This window comes from Bactrocera neohumeralis, chromosome 5 (assembly GCF_024586455.1).
Source record: "Bactrocera neohumeralis isolate Rockhampton chromosome 5, APGP_CSIRO_Bneo_wtdbg2-racon-allhic-juicebox.fasta_v2, whole genome shotgun sequence".
In the NCBI taxonomy this organism is placed as follows: Eukaryota; Metazoa; Arthropoda; class Insecta; order Diptera; family Tephritidae; genus Bactrocera; species Bactrocera neohumeralis.
Genome location: NC_065922.1, coordinates 21,280,355 through 21,304,562, shown reverse-complemented (window position 1 = coordinate 21,304,562; position 24,208 = coordinate 21,280,355).

The window sequence follows — 24,208 nt, the reverse complement described above, 5'->3', positions numbered from 1 at the left end:
AAAAATAGTTCACTGCAGACAAAATAATTTGTGATCTACACATATCTCTACTTAAGTACTCAAACGCCCACATACTCGCTCAAGCAATTTCGGTTGCCACAGATTGACATTCTTTTATTTGCTCTGTTGCCTCCGTTGTGAACTCACATAAGCTCGAACAAGTATTTTTGTTCAAAATGTACTTACTGTATCAGTGTAAAAAAATTTGTATAAGAAATATAAATGTAAAATTTGTGTAACTGGAAAATGGTTACAAAATTAAAGAAGAAAGAAAATATATTAAGCCCGTAATATACAGAAACTGTTTGTGTCTGATTGATGAGCTTTGGATGTCAATTATGTGGTCACAAGGCCTCAAATAGCTACGTTTATGGTATACATATCCATATGTTACAGCAACAAATAGAAAACCGTGAACACGCTTGTTTTAGAGTATTGGAAAATAAGTATTTTCGGATGTATTTACTATTATGAAGACTCATAATTAGCCATATGAATATATTTTTTAATTATTTTATGTTTGTATATATTATACTCAACTTCTCTACAATACGATTATATGGTTTCTTACATCCTATAAATTTGCAGAAACGTGGATTTTCTTGCGCTCCCTTTACTATGTCCCTCTACTTTATTATTACTTCTGTAATTTGGCACCACAACAGCTGTCAAGAATTTGTAGCAGATTCCACAATAAATTGTTTTAATACTTTTCTCGTTCACACTAATCAGACTGCCTGTAGGGAGAACTTGCTTGTGTTAACATTAACCCCTAGGTTTTATGTATATAACATACTCGTACATATACTCCCACATGTGTATATATGTATAATTTATTCAATATCTTTTCGAGTTTATAGTGTCCACCTACTATGGTATATTCATTTAAATCAATTTGGAAAGCATTTGTCTCAACTTAGAAATATCAGAAATTGTCAGCTTAATAAGGGTCCCTCGAAATACATACATATATGCTTTACCAATTTATTATCCCAGTCGTTAGCGATAATTTCAGAATTTAAATATTTATTTTAAGAAGATGAATAATTAAGTTTTAATTCTTCAATTGATTGGAATTGAAATCTTTAAAATAAATAAATATTAGGCAAGCAGAGTTATAGATGTAGTGCATAATTCAAATTGAAAAGTATCACTGCGTTCACTTATTTTAGTTAATACAGTTATATAAATTTTTTCTTCCGTTGAAGCTTTTACTGCGAATTGCGAAAAGTTTAATTTAACATGGTCATTGATTTCATTGTTCTTAATTTGCTCTGATATTCTTACCACATTTACCTTTCACCTTTTAGACTACTATTAGGCACCCAAAACATTATCACCCGTCGATTGCTTAATTACTTTTCCTGTTTTTCTTTTATCCCGAAAGCATGTGATTTATTTATTCGCATTTCTCTTTGCCTCGAGGTGGTATATATATTTGCCATATCCTTCACTACCGAGACTGAAATAATGTTACGTATACGCCTAGTGGCCACTACTTGCTATTTATTGTTAAGCGAAGAGTGCGCAGCGGGTGGTGAAACTAATCAAGAACCCTAAGATATCTTTGTTAAGTACTAAAAAGTTTAGAATGAAACCAAAAATTTAATTTTGCTGATAAGAAGTGCTGAAACAAGTTTATAGAATTTATTCCAATAGTAGGGGTTTCAAAGTTGTACTCTAAAAGATAGTTTTTATCAACAAAACAAAGACGCGTCGGAATAAGCATCAGCTAATTTTGATTTTTCTAAAAATTTTATGATATGGACGTTTGGAGACCTCGAGTCAGACCTGTCAGAGAAATATTCAATTCTCATTAATGTTGAAAACACCATTTTTTTAATCATTATTAAAATTCGATGACTTGACGTATGGGTAATATAAAAGCAAAATTTTTAATTTTGTTGTAAACTTTTGAAAGAACTTAAAATAGTATTTTCATCTAACATTTCTTTCCAAATTATTAAAAAAATTTTTAACTATTAGCATATTAAATTTAGCTGAATTCAGAAAACCATTAGTATTGCTTTGGAACACAGAATCCCGGATAATATATTTCGGCTCTTTCAGCTATTTCGTTGCAGATTTTTGCGCAAAATTCACAATGAATTCATTCAAATGAATGAATAAATTTGTATAAAATTGAGTTTTAAAAATGTATGTTAGGGTGGGTCAAAAACACGGTTATTTTTTCACTTGGTACTCTGAAAAATAGGTTTTCAGACATTTCTCCAAGTATGAGCTCTTAATTGTGATACGAAGGCCTTCTTCGTAATAGTTCTCTATTTATTTCTTTTCATCACATAGAAAAGTTCAATTCTCGCTAGCCACTACTTGAAACATATCTCGCTTTATAAGTTTTGTAGGAAAATGAATGCATCTCGTACGATTTTTTCGTAGTTTTGATGGTTTTAAAGCAATATTATTTTTAATTAAGTTTTAGCTTAAAGAAAAATTATAGTTTTTTTTAGGAAATTTACTGCTTAACAAAAATTGTCACTTAAGTTCTGCAGTCCATATTACTTATACGCTTTGGTATATTTAAAAAAATTTATTTGCAAACAAGTTTCAGCTAAGTCAAAACATATCAAAACTGATTCTTAAAGAATTGTGGAATATATTTTTTATTTATATTTTGATCTGACTAGATGTATTAAATCAAGTATTAAAATATATGGAGGGAACATTTCTTTTGAAACTTGACACTAGTTTATTCCCATCTCATTTAAAGTTACCTATTTTTATTTTCTTATTTGCGCCGCTAGGGCAAACATGATATATCTTGTGCTAAAACATCCAATCACTCTTAGAACGTACAGCATTAGCGTCGACTGCTCTTCACGCTTCAATTTTACAGAACTGCTTATCTATGATTTTTTCATATTAAGTTTATCTCTTCCTTCATTAGTAAAAAATACGTATTGTAGATTGTTAACATGTTCGCTTGCTCTGCAACAATCATTAAGTTCTTCTTTGCATTACATTTCAAACGTGTATTTGGGTAATGTCTTCCTATAAAAATAGCATTAAAACTTAGTTTTGCATTTGGTATGCATCTAGCAGATAACAAATGCAAGGGGGAAATATTAGCACGGACGGTATTAGTGAGTTCTGCTTCCCAACACTCGGCTCATTTACAATGTGACAGCTGCTGATTTTCGCACGTTTTCCCATTTTCTCTTTGACACAATCTCAACTGACGTCCACAGTTTGCCATATTTCACTTTGACTCTCTTTGGTTTACACCAATTACGAGGTGATGATAATTGAAGCTGCGTGATATTGCACATTAGCTGAAAAAGCTAGAATAGTTAGGAAGCCGTGGAGAAGATATGTAAACTGTGAATGAAAGAAAATTGAATTTCTTTATATTTGCATGTCATTGTTTTTTATATGACTCTTTTAGAATGGGTACAATGTATACTTTGTAAATTTTTACTGTTTTAATTCAATTCTGTAATTTGGTTTGAAATATTTTTTAACTTTCTAGATTGGTATTTTTAAATTAATAACGTAATAATATTGGTTTGTTTAAAAATTTGAAATATATCGCTTCAAATTCCGTTTAAATATTTTAGTCGAATAGTTAAGTTACATACTTTAACAAGAGCAATTGAAATTAATAGATATATAATAAAGTAGAAAATAAGAATTTTCGTTACTATCTAACTAACTACTAAGTAATTTGTGTAAAAAATTCAAATAACTGATAAATAAATCGTACTAATACGGTCACTGACAGTGGAATAGGAGCAGCTAACCAAGTAACGAAAAATCTAATTTATGAACTTGAGGATGCATAAATACAATCACAATCATTCAAAAATTCAATCACAAATATATAAATTTATATTAAATTTCCAGAAGCAAGGTACTTAAATTTAGACCCTAATAACAATGAACACAACCAAATTATTTATTTATATTATGCTTTGTGATATCTTCATCCTATTTTGAGATACAAATTTACATTTAAATTGAATGCATTTATACTCTAGTTTTCTGTAGAATTTCATATGAATAATTTAGTGCATACAAATACGTAGGCGATTTCACCTGCCATCCAAGATCCCTTTCAAACTATAAATATATAAACTACATGAGTTACAGTAAAGAAAATTTTTTTTATAAGCTGACTTGTAGGTAAAGTGGATTTGTTATTTGTTTCAGTGTTTATACTCATTATTATGCAGCACACATTTTGGTTATAGCAGTCGTTGTTATATTTGCAAGACATATTTAAAAATATTTTAAGTAATACAGATCATATTATACAACCTTCCGATATTTTTTGGCTGTAATGAAAACATTATATAGCATCAATTTGACTTTCAAGTTAAGAATTTTTTTATGCAACCATAAATCAAGCATTCAGCTTTGTGCTCTTTAAACTTTCTAACTTTAAGTATTTACAAGCCTTAAATAGATCTTAATGTCACACATACAATAAGAATACCTCACTTTCACTAAAGTCGATTTATACTTTCTTGCGTTTTCACTTACGTTGACTGCACGGAAATTACAGCTAATTACTCTCGGAAAACGAGTTACGCCGTTAATTCTTTTGAGGGCGCTAAGAGTATGCTACCCTCATAAGTCGCTTTATATAAGGTGAGTTCCAAAGTAAACTGGGCTTCAAAGAAAAAACGGAATAAATGGTTTTTTCGGCAAAATCAATTTATTTTATTCAAAATAATCTCCTTTTGCTTCAATACAGCTTTTTCCACGGTCCAAAAGCATGTCGAATAAGTGTTTTAGCTCGTTGGCCGGAATGGCCAACAGTATACCGGTGCAAGCCTTTTGAATGGCCTCTACGTCTGCATAACGCTTTCCTTTCATGGGCAGAGGCATTTTTCAGAAAAGGAAGAAGTCGCACGGTGCCATGTCAAGTGAATACTGGGAGTGGTTAATGGTTAAATTGTGATTCTTGGTCAAATAATCGTCTTTCGAATGTTGAATTCTGAGCAATTTTTGGTCGTCAGTCAATTTGTGCGGAACAAACCGTGCACACACCTTTCGTAAGCCCAAATGTTCGGTTAAAATGCGATAGGCCGATGCTTTGGAGATATTCATTTCCATTTTTAAGAATTTCAATGATGATTTCGGCTGACTTTTGATGAATTCACGCACAGTTTCGATGGAATTTCCGGTGATCACGGATTTTATTGGCCACATGTTGATTGTTATTTATGTCCTCACGACCACATTGAAAACGTTGAAATTACTCGTGCACTATGCTACGCGATAGGCAATCATCACCGTAAACTTGTTTCATCTATTGAAACGTTTCGGTAAAAGTTTTACCAATTTTAAAACAAAATTTTAGGTTGGCTCTTTGTTCGAATTTCTCGCACCGATAACACAAACATACTAGCATTTAAAACGCAATAACTTTACTTCCAATAAATGAAATCTCATGAAATTCTCACTGGACAATCGATAAAGAAAGAAGATTCTAACGCATCAGTCGATATATATGTAGATGGCGCCACCAGGTGGTCCTAGATTCAAAAAGTCCTTTTTATTTTTTAACACACTTTGTATGTATAGTATGTATGCGTGAGTGTGCATAAAATTACCACGAAAATTAATTAACCTAACTTTTTACTTCAGCGGGCTGGATTATCTTTTGCTATCTTCTTCAGTTTCCGCACTACTTCAAACTTATATTGAGACTAACGGATATAATTTTGGTATTATTTATACTTTTTACCTCAATGTTTGAGTATGGAGGAAATTTTTCTTAAACTTTATAGTTTTGTTAAGAATAAATAAAATATTCAGCAAATTTTTAGGAAACATTTGCGACTGATGTGCTATAAATTTCAGTTCGAAAATTTTCCATTACATACATCTATTTTTGTCATTATAAAGACAATAAAAATAGAATTTTCTGACACTCTTCGTCAAAAAAAAAATAATATGATATTCCTCGATATAAAAAGACTCAATTAACTCAAGTAAAATTCGGTCACATGACATTTTCATCAAGAGCCCATCTATCATCTGAAATGTATACTAACTATGTTGCGCTGAGCACATGTGTCATGAGTTTTGAATGTGGCTTTAAACGCTTTATTCGCTTCATTGGCGGTGAAGCATTTAACAATAAGTGGATGTGATGGCCGGGAGAGAAAAAACATGAAAGTTAAATTGGCCACAATCGATCAAGTGGCAGAAAATAGTGAGAGTGACAAAGACAGGCAAAAATTTAATGTGATAGTTATATAGTAAAAATTATTTGTTCGATGGTATGGTAGCCTTTTTGATTGTTACAACCAGCCAAATGTAGGTATATAATGGCTCCAGTGGAAAATAAAGACTTATATTTTTTTGGCGTCACCGACGTACAACTCACAAAGCCTAGTGGTAATAATATCTAAAGGATTGCGATGAACTTCATCGTGCATATGTTACGTTTTACTTTATTAAATGAAACTTAAACTTTGGTTGAAGAAAATGAATTCCCCTAGCATTATAATTTGATTTTCTTTGAGAGCGTTTACCACTAAATATTATTCAAACTCCTGGGTGTAGACAAAGAACGTTAGAACTGACACCTTCGAGACTATGACATATTTCTGTTCATTTGACTATTTTTCTTTTTCTTATTTTTATTTACAAAGTATACCTACTTTATCTTTCCCACACATTTTACTTACTTTTTCGTACTAGCCGGTTTTGAATAAATTACGACTAAACTATTCTAACATTCATATATGTACTACATGCTCATATTTCCAACAATTCCAAGAGTCCTTCAACTGACTTTTACATATGCGTAGGCCTGCTGGAAATTCATCAAATTAAAATATTTTGGGTGGCAATTTAATGGTGAAGCCGTTTAAACATAAGAAGGTACATAAGTGCTTATGTACTTGCAAGTACATTTGTGTATAAAAGCATGTGAGTAATTAATATGCTCTCCTTATACTTCCTTCTTATTAAAAATTTCGACAGAATTGTGTACCAAAAAAGTTTACTTGTGCTAAGCAAACCTTTTGCTTACATGTCTGGTGCTAGCTTCAGTCACACATGAAATTACTTTTTAAAGTAACAAATACTTTTTTTCGTGGGCGCACCTTTTTGGTATAAACCATAAACTCAACCTTATAATTTTATGATATTCATATTAATGATTGATTATTAATGGTTAGGCAGAATAAATTTAAATTGTTACATTTTCTATATAATTCAGACTATCAACAAAAAAAGAAGGAATGAAATAATTATACATATTGTTGCAGCACAAAAAGGGTTACTACATATCTTAATTTAATAAGGGTTTACTTAACTTTTGTAAAGAATTGTTATCATTAAAATCTTTAGAGGCTTTCAACTGACACAACCAACATTATTTTACTGTGATGATTGTGCATATTTACAATAAGCAGTTGGATCTTAAACTCAAATTAGCCGATACCGAAAACCATATGAGTGTTATTTGTAGTGGTTCCGCTTGAATATTCTATTTGTACTATTTGAGTTATGTCAAACTGTTTTAAGGGTGTCAGACCTTTAATTAGTCATTAATTTGTAGTCATAATTTTCATAAATTATTCTAGATCTTCTTTCATATAAAACTTAAAAATACGTATTGACCCTTTAAAAGAAAAATCCAATCCTCTCCTCACTTGTAGGTAAGAAGTATCACATATCGTATATAATTTCCAATTCGTGATAATCATTAGTACAAGAAACAGAGTCATTAATTATTTTTTTCCCGCCCAAAAATTCACATTCTCATTCTAACCTTATGTATTTTATCCCAAATATTTCGACCCATTTTATATTCGTAAAATTATTATGTTATGTGGATTATAATATAGAGCTTTATATGTAATATGTTTACTAACACATATATTATACCTTGTGTCTCAGATGTATTATAAAATTATTTTATAATTTTTATTGTTATTCCTATTTGCTCTATAATGCGCCAGTACATGCAGTTTGTTCTCACCTGCAGTGACTTCATAGTCAATAGAAAGTTTGGCAATTAAATGTTTAGTTATTTGTCGGTGAGTTGAAGTTTGAGGACATACAAAATAAAAATGCTTCGGGTCTCAGAACATAAAGTTTTACGTCAGCATAGCTTGGGTGGTAGAATATATACTCGCATTTTAAACCAAAATAAGCTTTTTCAAATTTCAAATTAATTGTTAAAAAGAGTGTTTAAAGTTTTGCCTGCGGGAAATTGCTGAATGTTTAACAAACAACAGTGCTCTGTAATTGCATTTTGAGTTCATATTCATAATTTGTGAAGATACTAAGTCATATTTTGGTACTTTATCGACTGAAAGATCCCCTTAAGTCATTACCAGTTAAAAAGCCAACTGGCAGTGCAAAAGTTTATCTTTAAAACAGACGGTTTTTATTAAAAAACACTTCTAAAAGAAGTGGGTTTCAGTGACAGAATTTCATGTTTCATTTGTAGTTCTAACAGTGTTTTTGCGACTCATGTATACTTAAGCCCTGCCAAGTGCCTTTATATATGTTCACGTTAGCGCACCTGCGCGCATAATTTGGGATAATCCTTTAACTTAAATAATTGCTCCAACTTCATAGCATTGTTGTTATAAGCACTCAATGTGTTTTACTCACTAATTATTCACACTCATGTTTATTGCTGAATTTTTTATCAACTGCTTTTCCATTTTAGTACACATACATATATGCGGTAGGGTAAATATACAGAGAATTCACGGCAAATGGTGGTCTGGACAACGCTTTCGTAATGTGCATCCTTCTCACATTATTCTCATTGTGTCCTCGCTGCCCGAATAAGTATGCATTTAAATAGCAACTCACAGAAAATATACAAAAACTCACATGTAGTACATATGTGTGGAGTGAGCATGTGCAGAGAGGCTTAGCTGCACACTGTGGTGAGTGCAGTTCCGTTTAGGGATTATTTAGCAGATATATAATTGGCCCCCGCATGATGTACAAGTACTGCACTTACGTAAGTGCACAAGTACGTATATATTTATGTATGTTAGCAAACTGTATGTGATATCCCATTTGAAAATATGCATACAAAATGTTCTACCAAAATAATATTATGGCCTTTAAAATTAAGTTAGTGCACTTTAAAAGTTTGTTGCATGAACTTCGAATAAACGTCATTCGCTTCCTTATTTGGAATTGTTGTTGTTGATTACTTTGTCTGTTGAAGATACCTACATATTCCTGTTGTATTGCCTATCTCTGAAATAAAAAAAAATTAAGAAAAAAGAAAAATAGATTTATAATATATCCCTCCTCTCTATTCTGAAAGATTTTCAGTAATTTTGTGCTGCTTGAGTGACATGCCTATTACTGGCAGTGATGATTTCATTTGTAGGTAGCAGACCTTGGTTGGATAGCAACTCTTAATCAAGGTTATGTATGCACAATGTAATCACAAAGGCTTAAAATCAACTTCTTAACTAGATTAGACTAGCTTTTTAAGTAAGGCTGTATGTGATTTTCATAGATATTTTATTAAGTTGTCAGCTTTAAAAGGGTTTCTGTCTTCTGCACAAATTAATTTAATGCTGGAAAATATTTAAGGGTTGTATATTGTGGGCTTTATTTATATAACAGAAAGGGTAGTAGAAAATGAATACTTGCCACTTTTTGTGCTTTGGACGCAGCAGTCATTATTGTTTATATTTAAATTTACATTTATTTTCTATTTGTAGTCCTTTTTCCGCAAACTTTACTCCTTAAACCTCAATTTGATGGCTTGTCCATCTTATTTGTTCGTTGTTTGTAAACTATAAATAAATATAATTCGTTAAGCATGGAAATAGAAACCGAAAACGTATATTTGTAGAATAAGAAGTTTTAATCCGTGGACTTTTTTGCATGCCACTATTTATTAAGATTGTTTTAATTGCCATTACATATTCATTTGAGTTTACTTCTGTACACCCGCACTTTTTGCACGAAGCAAGAACTTAAGTAATTTTCTTGCTTTTGCGCCATTCCAACGATCAGGTTTTGTGGGGTTATGACTGATTGAATTTGTATTACGTATACGACTAGTCATAGCGATTACAGTACATGCTTTAGTAGCTTTAGCAAACGATGGTTTTATTATGCATATGGATCGTAGAGTAGATGGCAGGATAACGCATAACGCATCGAAGATAACAAAGAAAGACTTTCAAGAAATGGCTCATAAATTAAATAATGTAGGTGAAAAAATATTATTATACAAAATTCTTGTGATGAATACAGCATGACCATCGCTCATGCACCGTGGCGTCTTTTCTTCCAACCATTTAGAAAAAAGAACTTAGCATTCTTAAATGCTGTGCTGTCTTTTTGGTAAGGCTTTTAAACATGATGTACATACATTTTATGTTCGTATGAACTCCCAATTCAGTCACATCGGTTGCTTAGAATATCGTTTGCAATAACCACATTGAACGGTGATAATAGCGTATCATGACAAGAAATTCGCAGAAATTACCTAAACCAAATATCATAAATACAAACTTGTGTACAAGTATTTGCTTGTGAACTTTTTGTGCATGTGTATGATATAGATATGTTAGGTCAAACATATTTGAATTTATGCTTATATCTTTGTATTATGTTCATTAGACAACAATATGATATGAGATGATGTTTTTATTATATTTATTATTATTTATTTATTAAAAATTGAAAAAGGTAATTAATTTTTTATTTTTTTTTGTTTTTATTTTTACAGTTTGTTTGCATTCAATTTCCTCAAAATTGCTAAACCAAGATATATTTGAAGCTGAAGTATGCGCATGTGCATTTATGAAAGTATGTGTGCTACTTTTCCGTACGGACTTGTGTTTTAGATTATATTTGAAACATTCTTTCATGGTAAGAATACAATTTTAAATTTGCGACTCCTGATTTGAGATACACATTATCTTGAATATTTAGTAATTCTGAAAGTTTACAATGTAAAAAAAAACTGTTTCTTTTAAAAATCGGTCATAGTCCTATTGTTTACTTTATACAGTTTTGTATGCAACTTGTAGCTTGAAAGTTGCATTGTGTTATGCTACCTTACGAACACAGTTTTAATAAGAACTACTAAAATTGAACAAAAGACTTGAATTAGTTCACTATTAATATTACTAGCTAGCTTTTTTTTAAACTGTTCCTTCGTTTTGGTAAAAATAAATTAATAAAAAATAAAAGCAAATTTTTTTCTTTTTCAAGTGTTCCATTAAAAAAAAATATATATATTTAAAACTTGCAATTTCATGTCACAAATGTACAATATGTATATAAGCCCAGTTGCCCCTTTTTCTCGCACACACAGTTTTAACCCTTTCATGCCTTGTATGCTTCTAAGTTCCGTTATTTATATTTTTTTGACGAGCGGTTTTTTCATTATTTAGTCTGGTGTATTGTGTATGCTTACAGTGAATTGTTCTGATGTAAGCTATGGAAGGGTTCATTCAGTAGGCGTTTTCCGTAGAGTGAAATTGTCATGATCGCGAAAAAAGGCGTTTACGCAAAAGTGTTTAAATGATTAAAATAGCTGTTTTATTTTAAAACCGAGGGAACAACATAAATAAATCAAGATAGTTATTAAAAAAAATAATTAATTGAAAAAGTGTTTAGTTTGTTTACAATAATTTTATAAAAGCGCTGTTGCCTATGGGCAACATCTTGTAACTAACGAACCAGGACACTAAGGACTTTGAAATTTTTATCACTTCATACTTGAGCTAAGAAAATTAATAGGTATATGTTCTAAAAAATGTTTTAGCTTTGCCCATTTTAATTCAGGCATGAGAGTAACATATTTTTCATTTTAACAAAGATATGTTATTTTATATTTTTTAAAGAAGTACTTTATATCCTTTTTACTATTTTTTTCGTTTTTGTCTTACCTTACTTATTAATATTGACCATTCACTTCTATGTATTTATTTGTCCCAAATATATATTCGACGAAATTGTGAATATGGAATACATTATCAGAGCAACGCCAAGATCTACACGAAATATCCTCTGAACCATAAATCGACATACCTACACGTAAAAACCTTCTTACGGGCCAGGAATACGTGTACCCAAGTTTCATCATGATATCTCAATTTTTACTCAAGTTACACTTAACAACCGAAAAAATGTAATTAAACAAATATTATTTAAGCAACCCAATAAACGCAGGTGGGGCACTAGGTTAGGGTATGTTAGATTCTATGAGGCAGCTAGCCATTATCGGTGTTTACAAGTATTGTACATCGCCTACATTTAGTCGTATGTTTCAATTAAACGACAACTGCTTACGATTTGCTTGAATAAGATTGAATGGAAATTCAGGTCAGTCATATTTATACTTAGGTCGTTATTTCCACACGTGTGTAATAAATAAATAAATTAAATGATACAAGTATTAGCAGATGAGCTTCATGAAATAATGTAAACACCATTAAATGTACCTTGAAAAGGAAGAATAGGAAATACTGGAAAATATGTAAATATATATACATATGTATATCGAATGTGCATAAATAGGCAAATGTTATATTATTAAAGCTAGTATTTTCATCTCATTAAATCAAAGCTTGAGAGGACCACAGTTAACTACAGAATACAGTTATATCTCAAAACACAAAACCACATGCTATTGGTGTACTTTAAAAGGAATTACAGATGTAACCCAAAATGCCATTGCATTTTATGTAAGTTGCGTATACGACATGTCTAACTCTAGATATTCATATTTCAAATTACAAATGTGTTCAATATTTTATTTATGACTATTTTTGGCATCTAACTACTATTATGGGAGAATATTTGATACATATCTCATGTTTATCAACAACCTACTTAAATCACGAGCAAACGCGAAGTCATAACAGTGTAAATGAATTGGTGTGAACCTATTGTTTCAAGCTTATGGTATATTTACGACTCAGTTGCGCTTGTGTTTTTGTTCTCTTCACAGTAGTTTGTCTAGCCAGCAAATGCAGTTTATTGGCAGTCAAAACCTATTTATTATTAGGATGATTGCTATGATAAATGTTATTGTTACCAGTTGAATGCGCTAATGTTCATAAAGCTTTTAGACAGTAGTTTAGTTTCCACCCAAAAATAAGCTCATTAATGCCATTTGAAATGTAAAGTACAGCAATTTTTCTAAATAAAACTAAAAGTAGGTTAACAAACGCCCAACAAGAGAAAAACACAACGTTTGAAACACTGGTGTATATTCATTGCTAAATCAAGTCTGTATTTTTATTTGTATTTATGCTTATTCTCTCTGATTGCTTCTCATTACATTAAACTGCCTTCCTTTTTGACTTCCGTTTACGCCTACAAATCTTTCTAGACTTTTGTGAATGATTAGTTGCTTGGGTGGGTAATCAAGCCCACACCAAGTGTTTCTGTTTCCTGCTTTTAGTTATTGTGTTACAACATTTCCATATAGTTTGGTAATAAACCGAGGAGGCTCTTAAAAAAAGTAAAGTTATACATATATTCTCTTCTCTAGTAATTCATATTGCTGCTATATTCTATATATTTTTTTGTAAAGTTATTTGCTTGAAAATATATTTAAAAGATATAATTATGTATTATCAAAATACATAAATTCTTATGTTTATGTAAGAAAAAATTAAATTTAAGTTTTTTATTGCTACTTGTATATTGATTGTTATTAGATAGCTTTTGTCACTAATAGGGACCATAAATAATAATAAGCTGAACCTAATTGGTCGGGATAATTACAAACATTGCGTAGCAACAAAACAGTGATTAGAAAAGCGAAACCTTATAATCTCTCTTCAGCTGTCTGGTATTGTCAATTAAGGCATGCGCCATTCTTAAGCGGATGTTGACTTGTTAATCTCGGCAATAATCCGCGATAAAGCTTGTATATAAGGAAATAGACCAGATAAAGCAAAATACGAATAACAATATGAAGAAGAACAGATACTTTAATATGATTTAAACTGTAAGAAAATAAAATATATCAGTTGTATATTAGATCTACTGCATTCGATGCATTTGATTTTTTTGCTCTGTTTTTTTATAAGTTCATTTTATTATATACTTGCGTTATGAAAATTTCTTCTTACTATATACATAACTACAAGCATATCAAGTAGAATCCCTTGGCCTATACGCACCTGAGAGAGCATTGTTAAAAGAATGCTTTATTGTCATCAGTCCCGTGATTTTAAGTTTTTTCCGACTTTTCAATGGTTTTGAAGTTAAAATTTTATGAAAATTAAGTTCGGCAATATTCACCTTACTGGGAAGGAATAAACAGCCCATTAGTTGGCATTATTTTAATATGCACACATAAACACCACATCACGTGCTACCATTCTGCAATAACTATTCGAGGTCTCGAAAATGCAGATCAAATGAAATCATTTCCATAATCTGTGTCGTTAGTGCATATGTACATATGTGCTGAATACAAAAGAATATTCAAATATTTAGTTATCACGCGTCTCTCAAGCTTACCTTTTAACGTAATGCCTATGCACTTGTGTTAGTTATTTCCATTACAATGGTGTCTGGTGGCCGTTGCGTATACGCAACATACGTAATCAGATTGTTTTTCGACCGGCAAATGTTGGCCATCGTTTTTTGCCAGGTATCTCTTAATAAAAACGTTCCCTCATTTTATCTGCATTTTTTTGTCACTATGTTGTAGAAACTTGTGGGGTGCAAATTGAAAAGAAGCAAAAACCGGATTAAATTTGCCTTAAATCGCTTATGTTTAGAAAATCAGTTAGAAGGAAAGTTAAAATCAAAATACTAACATTTGTGTTGTCTAGTTCATTTACGATTATTTTCGGCATATCTGAGCTGCGTCTATAAAAAACATTTCGTGGTCACCAACTACCTACTTAGAACCATAAGCAAACGCTTACGCGCATTTTTTTATATAAATGAAATCTGAACGGTGTGAACGTACTTGTGTGAACTTGTTATGATGTATTTATCTTTCATTTGCGCTTTATCTTTAATTTCTTCGTTTTTCATATCATTTTGTCTAATGTTCATTGGTAGTTCAGCCAGTTTATTGACAGCCTAAATCTTATTTATTACTAGATGATTGGATCACTAAATATTATTACCATAATAACGCCAACTAAATCAACTAAATGCATGTGTGTAATAAATCTTTTTGAGACGCTCATAAAGTTATTGGAAAGCAGTTAACCTTTTGTTGGAAAGCCAAGCTGTTTTATTTTTACAAATCCTTTCAAAAAACTGTTGTAATAAGCGCTCATTAGGGAACAGATCACATCAATTAATATGTTTTATATTTAATAGCCTATTTTCATTTAATAATATGTTGGGTGCTAATTTTAGTTTACACTTTTATAGCAAGGCTTTAATTTACACAGCGGAGAATATGGAAATAATATTTTCGTATTTCTAAATAGCTAAAGATATGATTTCATTTCAAGGAAAAAAACATATTAATTAAAAAACAAATTAAGGAAATTCAACTGTATTTTATATAATGTGAGGTGCAATCGATACAATATCTTCTGAATAAAACATCATTCAAATGGCCTCCACGACTTCTTTTGTATGAACATAATTTTCGAGCACTTTTTCTACTTAATGAAGTCAAATGTCATAAAAAGATCGTTCAATATTAACTTAGAAAACTACAGGTAGAAGAGAGTCGCTCTTCTTTTTCTTCCTCTTTACTCTCATAAAAATCTTGTTTTTACATGTTTTCTTCTTAATCAGAGAATAACATTATTAGCTTAAAAATAGGTTGTTTTTTTTGGTTTGTTTATTGTTTCACTAAAAGAGCAAAAAAGCTTCCACCTTTCGTTTAAGATTTGTAAAAAAAAGTTTTGGTATTTAATTTTTGTTGACTTTCACCTAACTGCAATAATGAGAAGAAAACGAAATTTTCACTATGGTTAAAAGCAAATGAATAATATAGTATACTAAATAAAACTCTCACAGTGCGCTATTAAAATATTATGACATATATAATTTTGCAGTTTGTTTTTTCTAAATTTCAAAAGCAAATTATATTTATATACTTCGAAGAGAAAACTAACAATATAAAAGAAAATTTGAAAGAATACATTTTCAGTGAAAGCTAACACTTAAATAAATCAGTTCGAAGCAATTAAGTGTACATCCGGTATTCGTGCACACATACATTGCTCGGACGAACAAATATAAATATTCGTCGCATACACCATTGCAGAGTTGCCATGAAAAATGGCTGACATATTGGCAAGACAAGAGAAAAAAAGTTACTTTGGTTAACCAAAAGTGTTTGTACTTTGGCAGCAATTTATATTTAGTTCTGCAACAGGAAAACAAGTAAAAAAGAGAAAATGCAATAAAACTGTGAAAAAATAAAAAGTAAAAACTGTTTGTTTTCTAAATACGATGGAGAAATAGTTAACATACATATACATACACATATTAAAATAAGTCATCTTACATTTGTTATTTAACCTATGGAGAAAATGACTCCACTTCTACATATCTACTTTGTGGTTAATAAAATGTGAAAATAATGGATACAAAGCAAACACTTGGAAAAAATTTGCTTGTCATTTCCAGTATAAAACTGGTAATGATTAAGTGATATCATATCTATGCAAAAATAAAAAAATGTATAAATATCCTTTTTTTATATTCATAATTGTTTATAGATTAATATGATTTTGGGATTGGCTCACTGTATACATTTCTTAGATCTCATTGTATGAGTCATCTTTAACAAAAAAGAACTGTTAAATAAGCCATTAATGCAGCCATTTTTATGATTCTGAAAAGCCGATCAGTCAGGCTGTTAACTCAATGTAGAACTCTTCAAACCTTGAACCATTATTTATAACATTTATATAAAGTCATAGGGGAAAAAATATAATACCTACTCTTTTCGAGTGTGATCTTCTTGAGTTTTGCGCTATGGAATCAACTTACTTACTTCTTGAAAGCTTACGTTTAGCGTGCAAAAGTGATAAATTGATAGCTTACTTGCAACCTTTGAAATATTAATACTTATCTGAAATCATATGCACACACAAGTTGTTGTTGCCTCCGCTTTCTTTACGCAAAACTTTGAATTATGAAGTATAAAGAAATATAATACAGATTTATGATTTTATGGACTCATCAAACAAAATGACATCAACTATGTTAAAGAAATGTCGGCATATTAAAAGTTGGCATGAGTTTATGTGCAAAAGAACACACGTGTTTCTAATTTTTCGCTTATATTTAAACCCAGGATTTAGTTTAGACATGTGCTTGTCTCTAGCATATATAAGTTAGAAAATATTCAGGTTTGTCGATAAACGAGATAATATGCTGACAGCTTTCGCAAAGCGCTATTAAGTTTGTGTAAGCATCATTTGAAGAAATATATTTTGCTGTATGTTTATGGTATATTCTTTTGAAATATGTTGCTTTTTTTAATAAACAACAAAATTAATATTTTTTCTTTTAATTCAATATTTCTTAAAAACCATTTTATCACTTTCTATATACAGGTGTATGATGCACATCCGCCTTGCGAAATGAGTATTTATATTTGCAACAATTATATTACGTATATCTTTATTATTTATTCTTAGTAGATCGGCTAAAAACTTTTTTAACCAATTTAAAACATTTCGATTTGTTTAAAACTTTAGTAATATGTACAGGTCAGTTAACCACTCAAACAATCATAACAAACTTTTTTCATATTGATAAATAAATAAGCACTAACTTTTGTATTAATGTTTGTCTCATGTATACAGACTTCACTTTCACTGCAACTGACTGATTGACCAGTTATCAAATTTCTCTCAAGATTTTAAAATATTTCATTTTTTTGTTTAATAAGGCTGGTCCATCATTTCTTCCTTATTTCCGTTTCTTTTTTCTCTCGGTATATAATTTAGATTTAACTTTTTTACTTTTTCAACCTTCGTAGCTTCATACTGGGAAAGAATAAGCAATTGTTTTTATTTTCCTTCACGCCTTGTTTTGCTGATAGATATACAATCTGTATATCTCTACTATTCGAAATTATCGACAAATATTTCCAACCAAAGTGACTGAGTAAGTCATTAGCAGTATGTACAAGTTTAAGTGTACAAATCTTTTGTCCATGAAATCTTCTCTTATACAAGTATAAAGTAAAACTATGAAATGAATTCATGAGTCATAGCTTGTGTGCGATCAACCATTCAACAAGGCGCACTGACTTGCAGTGACAGCATATTTTTGAGGAGAATATTGTAAAGGATAAAAACTCCTCATTTGTCAAATTGATCTAGTAAAGATGCCACCACAAATAACTTACAATAATCAAATATAAATAAATACTACTGCTTTTCTGATCTTAACTTTATGTATATATATGAAGTAGCCACCAATCGAAAAAAGAAATTTGTTATTTTGGTAGGTTATGTCGAATCTGTTGGTCCATATGAAACAAATATTCAGTATTACCAATATAAATTTTTTATTCAATGTGAATGTAGGTCTTTAATTGGTAAATATGTTCACATGAAATATATTTCTGGGAAGTGCCAAGTAAATTTTTTAAAGCGTGAACATTTTTTTATTGCAATAAGTGCACAGCGACATGTTTGTATTAAGCATTTTACATGTCTGTTTTAATACTATTCACTGAACATATCGAATTAATTTTTTCACAAATATTTTTGATTTTTCGTTTAAAAAATTGGCGCAGTTAATATTGGTATATATATTTATAAAAAGTTTATTAAAAAAGTTGATTGAGCTTCAGTAAGGCATACATATTAGCTTACATACTTTATGAACCCATTTTTTATATAACATAGCTTTTTAACTAACTATAATTAATATATTTATTTATTTTACAATATTTTAAAACCTTTATACATGCGTTATTCTATTCAATAACTGGCATTAGCGTTTTAATGTAGATACTAAAAGCTAATATCTGATATCAAGTTTACCACTTTTGACTGTCCGATTTCATCGTAGTTGTTTTGTTTTTTTTAAGAAATAAAAAATTATTTCTATATTATATGTTGAAGTATTTTCTTCGAAACTTCGAGCTGTCACTTTGATTGCTAAAGTTTTGTTGGTGTTTTCGTAATAGCTAGTGACGGAATGTGCTTGCGGGCGTTTCATTTGATGTGCTATTTATTTCTTGTTAGTTATTTGATGCACACAAATTTAATTATTGCTAAATTTATAAATACATTTATAAACTTATATAAATTATATATTTGAAAATTACTTTCATAATCACACAAAATTCAATAATTGACAAAGGGTTCAACTACTAACAAAGTGACATTTGAAGACTTTTAGGTCCTTATTATTAATATTCCGTTCGTAGTCCTTAGCAGAAAAGTAAAGCTCTCAAGTTTTTTGGTATTGCCTGGTATAATTTATATCAATTCCCTTAAATATTTATTTGAAAACCCAGGCCGTTGAGAGAGCTCGTCCAATTTAGTTTTGGCTATCTTTGCGGTTGAGCACACAATTCGATGATTTTATGTGTTGGTCACTCAATAAATACAAAATTTTGCGCTATACAACTTTTTTTTTATAAATCCTTTCTAAATTTACAAATTTCACTCCTACATCCCTTTATTAAGTGATTTCATTTCTGTAATACGCACATATAGTACATAGCATTTACATTCCTTCTCTGACTCAAAATGCTGGTATGGACTTACTTCTTTCCCAAATTTTTCACATTTTTGACACTGGCGGCTATATCCATGTACATACGTCTGCACTAAAGCGGTTACGTTTTGTTACATAATAAGCATACAACTCCTTTACACTTAGTTAATATTCTAGTTGAAATTTTTTTTGTAAAAATAACGTGCTGAAATTGCGGTCTCTTCATATTAGTCATAGCTGGCACAAACGAAAAACCTTTTAACCGAGACATTATATTAGTAAAAATAATGTCTACGTGCCAAGTGGGCATTCAGTTTATGAGCAAAAAGTTTGCCTTTCCTTACTTACATACATAATTTTAAAGTAAGTTCGGAAGCTTACTAACTCACCGCTTTACATGTGTTATGTTTATTGAAAATATATTTCTCTACACACAGCATTTAAATACCCATTTTTATAAGAGAAAAATTAAATTAAGAACACTAAAACCAAATATAAATTCTACTGAATTTTAAAATCTAGCAACAACAAAGTCAATCACAGTTCTTTTACGCAATGTGGTCTCTTCGTACGAATTTGAATTATAAATTTCCATTTAAATTAAATGGAATTGGCACTTTCTAATTTGGCGTCCCGTAGAATTCCGCATGCATAATTCAGTGTTAACAAAGGCATAGCGGATTTCACCTGTAGCACTTAATTCATTTCCAGATTTACAATAATTTGCAGTAAACAAAAATTTATGACACGTTGTTAGTAAAAGGTATTTACTGTTAAACATCCAGAGTTGATATGTCAACTGTTGCTGTATTTACGACAGGACTTTAATATTTTTGAATATTTTTATTATACACTAGCTGACCCCGCAGCCGTTGTCCTGCGTGAAATTATGTGTTTTGAAAAGAAAAGAAAGTTAAATTTATCATTTAAGTTTTTTTTTTTCAATGTAACGCAGCCACGTATGTATATCTGGCCGTGTGAAAAGCGTGGAATTACCAAATTTATGCCACACACTATGCGAATATCCTTGTGTCCTGTTGATTGTCATCTCAAATGAAATTTTCACTGGAAACGGAATACGTTTGGACTGAAATGGCAAATCGTTAGAACTCAAAGAAATTCTTAGAGTCAAGCATTTCCTTGTATTCGATAGCGCAGATCCAACTTTGAGACGCAAATGATGCGGTGGCAAACCAAGCCTGTCCAAAGATTTTAGAAATTCCACTGGATCACGGCGTCGTCTTCATTGTCAAGACAATCGATCGATTTGTATGAGCGCAAGTCTCCCAGAATTTGACTTTGAATCTTCCAGTTTAAGTCAACAACATCGGTATTCGGATTTGAAGGCTGATATAGTATGTCGAAATGTTTATCGCGAAAAATCGCGAACTTCATTTTCATTCCAGTGATTAACGTGTTCCAGCAATTGTAATTGCTGGCTTACTTCTCCAAAACGTGCACACACTGTACCATTCACAGAAGGCAATGACTCTAATAAAGTTGAAGCGCGTACATTAATCAATAGCAACCGAAGGTAGAAACAATCGTTGTTTTTCGGGTGGATTGTGTAAATTCGTCCTAATGCATTAGTTGATAACACACCTGAATGTCCATCTACTGGTTGGCTTTGCTTTCTGCGTAACGATTTCTTTGACGATGCATTCCAGGTATAATATCAAGGTATTTCCGAATAGAGCAATGTTCTCGCAAACGGATTACTGACGAAAGTTGAGAAAAAACTCGTCAATGTTAATTTTGTTGCTGGCGGTGTTTCTACTGGCTGTACTGGGCTGAAATACACTCTTTGGCCATTCTCCAAATTAACTGCGAGACGCACAACAGTCGGAAAACGTTCATGAATTGCAAAAGTAAATCCTACAAAGCGCTTTATTGCAGTTCACGCATCGAGCGTATCTTTCAAGACCAATAACAGTTATTTGCTTCACCAAACTGCAATACTCAACATTGATATAAGTTTTGAATGTGAACTAGACAATAATGGTAAATATAGTACGATCCTTGGGTTGTCAACTTCGATATTCACTATTCCAAATTGAATGCTGAATGTTCTGCCATTGTCGTCTGGTGAGCGACGCCGATATTCTCGATATCCGATATCCACTCTGTCCATCATTGCTAGTTTATGTTTTCGAAAGAAAAGCACGTGGGTAGTGTTTGGTGCATTTATTGTCAGACATACAAACCGAAGTGGGATTGTGGTTTCCGCTAGGCCCATGAACCATATTGGTTTTCATCACTTCGTATAATACTGGGTCTTTCTCTGCATCAGGAATTTCCGCAGAAATGATTTCATCAATTTGATCTTGTGTAACCACAATCAAAAATGTAATGTGTGCGTGCTACAAACCTCTCTTTTGCCACTCAACAGAGTAGATCTAGCATCTAACAGCACCATATATACCATAGGTTGCTTCAAGATAGAGTCCATCAAACATCGTAACTGCTGTTTGAAAAGTCGTGCTGTGACATCGTGACGATCGCATGCTGATTGACCGCGATCCATAATTCCGCACGTATTTCACCGCATCTTGGGAGTACTTCTTGCCTTGCCTTGGCTTGGGCTGCCATACGTTGATGGCAAAAAGAACGCCGACCGATATTAGGGCTCTTCGCATTGATCACTTTGTGTGAAACACACGTTAAGGTTTCCCTAAATAATTTTCAATAATTTTTCTTTTGAATAGCCGGAATGAAAAAGCAAGCGGCCGAAATTGAACGATTCAAATAATTTACAAATCAAAATATTGAGAAACAAAACAAACAAAAATTGAAAAAAATTTGTATGGAAAAAAGTTACTTTTCGGAATCATCAAATTTTCCGACTTTTCCTCATGAAAAGTAAAAGGTAGGTATTTTATTTCCAAACCTTCCCCGATCCACAACGAACAACCTGTGAAGTTTTCATTAAGATTGGTGCAGCCATTCTCTTAGCGTTACTAACAAACAAACATTTATTCGTTTGTATGGGAAAAAGAAAAGGGCTGTTGTTAGGGGTAAAAACCATCCTTGAACCTCAACGAACCTTTTAAAAGAAGAATTGGCAAAATGGCGTTGTTGAGTTATGCGCTTAGCAACACATTTTGCGATTCGTTTTTATATATAAGGTTATATTTAGACATGTATATAAATACTTTAACTGCTAAAGTTAATAGCTATTTGCCTAGCTATTTAAAATTTATTTTTTGAACACTTCGCCTTAATATATGGGATCGCCATCTATTCATACCGACATTTTTGGTTATAACATTTAGTTATAACATAAAATTTAATTTTTATTTATAATCTGTGGTTTTACATATTAGCTGCTACTCATTTGCTTTTACCATATGTTTTATGGTCAATTTTCAAATGTAAAAATATTAATTCATTGAGTTTTGTAGTGATTCAATACGCTCGTACACGCAATCTGCAAAGATATGGGTACGCAAGCTTAATACTTGGCTGAGACGTTTTTAGAAAATCCTTAACTTTATCCTTAAAGTTACACAATTTAAATTTTTTTTATATAAGAATAATGCTATTGTACGACTTTCCATTCAAACACTGATTACATTTATACTTTTAGGGCTCTATTACCACTAAATTTTTCCAATCTTTACAAAAAAGACTGTCAAAAATGTGTGCATCATTGAAAACCAAGTATGTAAATTCTTTTTAATTTATAAATTTGTAATTCGAGAGAAATTTTTATTTCCCTGGACGGAAACTCTAAATTTCTTAAGTAAGATGGAAGCATATTCGCATTATACTATATTAAAATCTTTCACTCTTTATGTGTGGTAAATTATATAAATAATAATTTATGCTTTATGTGACCCCTTATCCGCCAGGTGCAAAATGTCATACTTGTATTCTCTCCAGGTATCGATTTAGTTTGTAAAAGCCCCTATGAGGCTTGGAAAACACAGAAAAAAATTGTTTCTTGGAAATGCAAAAAATGCTTGTTGATGCAATTTTCCTGTTATACCCTGAACAAAGTATATTAAGTTTGTCGCGAAGTTTGTAGCACACAGAAGAAAGCGTCGGTGACCCTATAAAGTATATATATAAATGATCAGTATGTTGAGCTGAGTCGATTTAGCCATGTCCGTCTGTCTATCAGAAGATATCGATTTGAAATTTAGCAAACATCATTTTTTCTGCAAGAAGCTGCTCATTTGTCGGAACTGTCCATTTCGGACCACTATAACATACAGCTGCCATACAAACTTAACGATCAGAATCAAATGCTTGCAAGGGAAACTTCCTTAGTTGACGATATATCTTTACGAAATTTGGTATGAGTTATTGTTCATAGAAACAAAGTAATATCAGGAGAAATTGTTCAGATCGGTTCAATATAGCATATAGCTGTCATACGGCCGAACGATCAGAACCAAGTGCTTGTATGGAAAACTATCGCATTTAAGTGGTATCTTCACGAAATTTGACATAGATTACTGCCTTAGGTAATAATATATTCTCCGAAAAAATTGTTCAGATCGGATTACTATAGCATATAGCTTCCATACAAACTGAACACATAGTTACCCTTCACACCTGTGAAGGGTATATTAGCCTCGGTGCAGCCGAAGTT